The 6,733-nt window shown below is 38.2% G+C and overlaps 1 pseudogene; it reads left to right on the top strand.

Annotated features, from left to right (window-relative positions):
- The first annotated feature begins 541 nt into the window (after window positions 1-541).
- Window positions 542-2,193, top strand: LOC131037340 (violaxanthin de-epoxidase, chloroplastic-like; annotated as a pseudogene).
- Window positions 2,194-6,733: the final 4,540 nt, after the last annotated feature.

Here is a 6,733-nt window from a genome sequence, read left to right as displayed (position 1 = left end):
GTCATGTGTTGCCAGGACATTGACTTCATCAGGTCCGCAGTGTCGACAAAGCCAGTTTGTCATTTTCGCCAATTAATATCTCTTTGCTCAGGACTCGTCTTGAGAAACCATTTGGTAGATTTCATGCTTTCATATCAGAGTACACGCCTGTCAGATGGCGAGCTCCAAAAAGGTGTTTTAACCGGCTTGAAAAATACGTCTTCGCGATTAAATGCGAATATGTGACGTAAGTGCATGAAAGTTGTAAAATGCAGTCTGATGATCCAAAAATGATGCCGATCATTTCCAGAGGTAAAGGTAAGGTTCCTGAAGCATTTTAGTGGTCAGTTGTATGAAAACAAAAAAAAATTTAGTCGAGCCCACTTTGGGGCCCAACCTGGCTCAGGCCTGTGCATTATTTTTACAGCAAAATTGTTCTTAGTAAATGACTTCATTTACAGATAGCCCTCCTCAAGGTTCCCATCTGACTACTATGGGTGAGATCTGACTAATGCCTGGTATATCAACACTCTGTTGTATCCCCTGGTCTAACCAAGAGAAAATGGTATTGGTTGATATGCATTCAACACCCGACCAACCTTGGGACTATTATCCAAGGACAACTTTGAGAAGAATTGCAACTAAATTGGAAGAAGAATTTGGTTTGGTTGTAAGTACTGATTTTGAGAGAGAATATTATCTCCTAAGAAGGGAAGATAATAACAATTGGATTGCAATTGATTCCACATTGTACTGCTCAGCTGCAGCCTTTGATGGTGCATCACTTGTTTTGTTAGAAGTTCTTAAAGCTCTTCAAAGCATGCATATTTTTGTAGAGAAGCTACACACAGAGGCAGGAGATGGTCAATTTGAAGTAGTATTGGGGTATTCTTCTTGTGTATGTGTTGCTGACATTTTAGTCTTCCTACGAGAATCTGTAAGGGCAATGGCAACCAAAAGGTCTCTATGTGCAGCTTTATTTCCAAAGTATTTCCTGATTGCCAGGTACATTTAAGTTTATAAAAGGATGGCAAGAACAGAGTTTATGGCTGGTGTCTTCCATCATCTTCCATCTTTGATGGCCTTTACAACTCCATTGCCACATAGTTATGACCGATTGCAGCCAAATACATGGAGTGGTGAGCAAAGAGACGTTTGAAAAGTCTAGGGCCTACAGCATTGACAAGAGTCACTTTCACTTTATCCATATTACAGTGGTAATCATTGCGGATTCTTCAATTCTACGTTTTAGAGTGCTACCCTGTGTTTTGGCAGGTCTATTGAAAAGGGGCATTTCAAAGTGAAGATTTCAAGCATAATGCGTTCGAAAGTAACTCCCTCCCCCACGTGGCAAGTGAAAAGGGGGTTGAAATTCTCACGTAAAAGCAATGGCTGTTAGATCTATGGAATGATGTGGATTGTAATACCAGTCCACAAACCACAGTGGCAACGATCTTCCTTTAATGGATTCTTTTGTTTAATCCACCTGCTTATGTTACTGATGCATTGAAGACATGTACATGTTTGTTGAAAGAGTACAAGCTGGAATTGGCCAGGTGCGTTGCAGACCCTACACATGCAGCAAATGTTGCTTGCCTCCAAACGTGTAACAATCATCCAATTGAGACAGAATGCCAGATTCACAGTGGAAATCTATTTTAGAATAGTGTAGTAGATCAATTCGATGAATGTGCATTATCCCGGAAAAGATTTCAGTGGCAAGTGGTACATTGGTAGTGGTTTGAATCCAACATTTGATACATTTGATTGCCAAGTTCATGAATTTTATCCGGCATCTAATAACCTCACTAGAAAGTTGTCATGGCGAATATCGACCCCTGATGGTGGTTTCTTCACTCATTCTATTGTTCAGAGATTTGTGCAAGATCTGTCTCAGCCTGGAGTGCTCTATAATCATGATAATGAGTACCTTCATTATCAGGATGACTGGTACATACTTTCATCCAAGATAGAAAATAAACCAGATGATTACATATTTGTATACTATCGAGGCCGAAATGATGCCTGGGAAGGATATGGAGGTTCTGTTATTTACACGCGGACTCCAGTTTTTCTTTCCAGCCTTATACCTAAGTTAGAAAAGGTTGTAGGAAGGGTGGGACTGGACTTCGAAAGGTTTAAGAGAACAGACAACACATGTGGCCCTGAGCCCCTCTGTTGGCCAGATTAGAAAGAAGTCTGATAACAAATTAATGTATATGGAAAATACAAACTTGACCCTGGTGGCAATCTCTCCGTGTTTGGTATGAAGCAAGGTGCATTATAAACTCTAGCAAATGCAAAGCTCACATAAAACACTCAGGTAAAACCTTCAGATGTCTATTCCAAGGAAAATGCATATATCCCACATTGGCTGGGGAGTGGACAATTTTGATATTTATATGCAAGAACACACTCATCTAATATGTCAAAGCCTTTGGGCTTTTGACGGACGGTGCCATTGGGTGCCCAAGGTGGGCCCACGTGTGGGCATAGATCCCAAAGCAATGGAGGAGGTGACTGAGCGGTGACCAGGTGGACCCCATGCAGGCACGGATCCTGAGGCAAACAAGTGAATTTTGCAGAGAAAGGTCGGCTTAACCGGTGAGCAGGTCTGAGATGATCCGACGAAGCGCGTGATTTCGCGGGCCAAAGATGCATGCGAGTTACACCCTGCAAAATGGCGAAAAAGGTAAAGGTCGTGCATGTTTTGGGAGATCAAACGATCCATGTGGTTTCGCGAAGGAAAGTTGCTCGCCAGTTAAGCCCAAAAAACGCGAAATGGTGAAAATGGCAAAAATGCAGCAGGTTAAAGAGTGAACAAGTTTTATGGAGATCGATGGCCTGCACGGTTTCGTGGAGTGAATATGCATGCCGGATAAAGCCCTGCAAAATGGCGAAAGCCAGGTGGCACACAAGTGGCAAGTCCAGTCAGCGGTCCGGTAGGTGGGTTCCGATGAGGTGGCGATGATGTGGATGACAAGCAAGTGGACACGTGGCAGAGTGACAAGGTGTCATCCCAGGTGGTGCCTAGTAGACCCCATCGACCAATCAGATCCCGCCACGTGGCAAGGCGTCAGGACCAAATGGGAGCAAAAATCAAAATTAAAATCAGCAAAAGATATAGTTTAAACTATATTAAAATTCAAAAAATTTAAATGATGTGCACATGTTGATGATTAATTTGCCCAAGGTCTCATTTTTTGCCAAAATATGAAGTGTTATATATCGCTCGAAAGCTCTCGGAATGAGGAATCTGGTCAGGCAGTTAATTTTGACAAATGTAGGATATTTCAAGAGCAGTTTCCATGGGAGTGAAATTCATTTAGAGAGGAGATACTTGGCAAATTCAGTTGCAGATTTGATTTGGTTCCCTCTCCTTCTTGTTCCCAATTCTTCTCATTTTGTAAGTGTTCCAAAATTTTGGAAGAAGTGCTCCAACTTTCATGGCTTCCATTTTTTGAATTTCTTGACCCAAACCTGTAAAGTTCTATGAATTTGTTCAGGGTATAGAGGCTACATTGCAGGATGACAGATTGTTTTCCATTTGCAGGTCTTACTTGTGTGAGGCATGAGTAAATTTCCCATGATATTGTCTCTGTGTATGCATTTCATTGTTATTAATTGAATCCTCAAGGAGGCTTGTAATTTGTCATCTCAAGGAGATTGTATGATTGTTTGTAGGCATTCTTCAATGAAGAATTTAAATTCTATAATTAGTTATAAACAATGGAATGTGTCCCAGATCTAATAATTTTATGAATGGATTGAGTAATGCATTAGTATAAGGTGTTAGTGCAGGGATATTTTGTAAGGAAAACCAATTTGCAGCTGTGATTAACATTTTGTAGTTCTATGTGTGTGACTTTGTTGCCCAATGAACAAGGCACTAGTCTTTGACAGATTAGGGGATGGTTTCAAATATATATTTTAAAAGACAAATCTATTTCCCTTTATGTTTAGGGGTGTGTTCTTCTCATTCCAAGCTCTGTTTTCATTTATGATTTATATAGATCTAACCAATCCGTAGTGTGTTTCTAGATTTGGTGAGCTTGTGAAATGATCCATCTGCTTGTGATTGATGCAGTCTTGTGTGTAATAGATCTGATTAAATGCATCAAAGGTATACCCACCTAGGTTTTGCAGAGCCTGAAGAGTAGAAGGATTCATATCCTTGTCATGTTGTCCAGGCCCTGAGGTTCTTCACAAATTGAATTGGCTACTTCATAGATTAATTGCAGGTGTACTTGGGTTATCACTTTTGGTGAACAACAAAAATGGCAACTCTGTTGGAGAATGAGAATGGAAATTGCCAAAATTCATCCAGTTAGTCTATCCATTGGGTATGCACAGAGTTTTGAAAGTGGTTTTATGGTGAATAAAATGCTCCTTGTTCTAGATTTGTAGAATGATATGTATTTCATATCATATTTTATGAAGGAGTAACAGTGAATGCATTGTTGAAAATTTGTAAGAAGTTCTTTCAGCTATGTGTGAATTTTTTCCAAATTCTTTATTGGGTGGCGACTCTGTGGTTCATACCAGTGTTAAATAGCCTGGAAGAGTGTTGATTGCAGCGAGATCAAAGGAGTAAAGAGATTTAAATTTGTGATTGAATGGTTCTATTGTTCAAAATATCCTCTATGCAAGAGGTGGTGACTCTGATGTAAAAGACAGTGCTAAAGTGTGAAGTAAATCTCCAAGTCTACAAGTTTTACAGCTGCAAATCTCCAGGTATTTTTCAGAGGTTTCAAATGCAAAGATATTTGTTCTGAAAATTAGAATGTGCAATGTCATTTTCCCATTTAGTGAATAGCACTAGTAAAGAGGGAAAGATAGGAATCATAAACTAGTTTGCATATCTATTCTGCTGAAATATCCAGTGTTTATGATTTCCATAGTATGCAAATTTAGGAAAAGATCTGTGTCAAGAAATGTTATGAATAGATTCAGATAAGGATATGTGCTTGAAGTGTTTTATCATTCAACACAAGGTTGTATAATTATTTGTGGAAGTAGGAAGAAATGAATAGTGAAGTTTTTCAACCTTGTGTATTTCCACATAGAGCCATGCTTGGTGAAGTGTCACAACCGTATAATAGGAGAAGTTTCATCATGAACCATTATGCTGCTCTGAATTTTAGAGATATTCTGGGTTACCCAAATCCCATACTCACAGAAATTAGAAAGTATTTGCCAATTTTCAGTGGGAAGAAATTAGAATCAGCATGTCAACATGTTAAAAGATTTTCAGATTTGGTAGGAGAATTCAAAATTTGCCAAGAAGATGTATGCATGAAATTGTTTATTCAGTCATTGAAAGAGGATGCAAGAGATTGGTTCTCTTTCTTGCCAGTGAATTCTATTACTTCATGGGAAGAATTGGTTTCAGATTTCATGGATCAATTCGATGAGAAGGTGAGTGATTCCGACTTGCTGAAAGAGTTCACTTATATACAAATCAGGGAAGATGAATTGGTACCAACATTTAATATCAGATTTTCACAAGCTTTGTCCAAAATTTCCAGAAAGTATAAACTTGATGATAAAGTATGTCTGGATGTTTACATGAGTGCATTTGATGAGAAGATGGGTTTCCTATTGAGAAACAAAGAACCCAAAACCTTGTATGAAGCTTTTAACACAGCTAGGGACATGGAAAATAACTTGAAGTTTGGAATCTCGAAGAGATTCATGTCTGTTGTTGTTTCTTATCAAAGCACCTTCAATGGTGAAATACCATGTGAGACTCAGCAAATCATTATGTGTCTAGGTGCATCAAGCTTTGCAGTTCCAAATGGTTTTATTGATGCATGTGTTTTAGATTTAAATGAGAGTCAAGAACCTCTGTTGTTAATGTCGGTTGTCTCTCACAGTAATGATGGAATAATCAATGGGAAGTGTTGTGAAAATGTTGACACAGAGATAGATATATACAAGGGGTATGTACCATTTGATTTGTATGTCGGTTATGCTGACTATGTGACTACCAATTACCAAGTGAATCATGCATTTCTCTAGGATAACATTAATGAAAATAATGATGGTGATGACCATCAATCTTTACATGTTGTTGATGTATTTGATGTTGAAATACCAAATACAGAGGGATTACCAAGTGTTGTTGTTTGTGCAAGTGAAAGTGTGCAATATGATGAAAATCAGAATTGTTTAGTACAAACAATAGTTAATCCTCATTCAAACATTGATAATGTCACTTGTGTTGAGGATGAAGTAAATGTATTTTCAGATTTCACTTATTGTAATCATGTTGATGATCTTTCTATCTTGAAAGTTATGCATGAGGTTAATTTAGAAAATCTCAATGGTACACATGATTGCAATGAAAATATAGCACACACGAATGGACAAATTTCTACGGAATCTCACATGGAACAGCAAAGTGTAATACAATTTCAAAAGATTGTTGAACTTAGGAAAGCTCTTGAAGTTGTGGAAAAGAAGGTTCAAATGTTGGAGAGCCTTAGAGCTGTTAATGAAGACCTTCTGTAATATGGTAAAGAGGATTCTTCAGAAAAGGACTGTGAATTGAATGCTTGTATACTTGATGAACAACATGTTGATCTAACAGATGGTTTTATGACAGAAAATTTTAGTGAACATGTTGAAAACTTATCAGATGAAGTAGATAGCAGCGATATTCATCTTTGTTCTTTGGCTGATGACAAGTGTTCTATTGGTAAAGAAGATCAGTTGTGGCAATATAAGTATGATTATCTTGATTTTCAGAATG

This window comes from Cryptomeria japonica, chromosome 3, assembly GCF_030272615.1.
Source record: "Cryptomeria japonica chromosome 3, Sugi_1.0, whole genome shotgun sequence".
NCBI lineage: Eukaryota > Viridiplantae > Streptophyta > Pinopsida > Cupressales > Cupressaceae > Cryptomeria > Cryptomeria japonica.
This window is presented reverse-complemented; position numbering and strand designations above follow the sequence as displayed.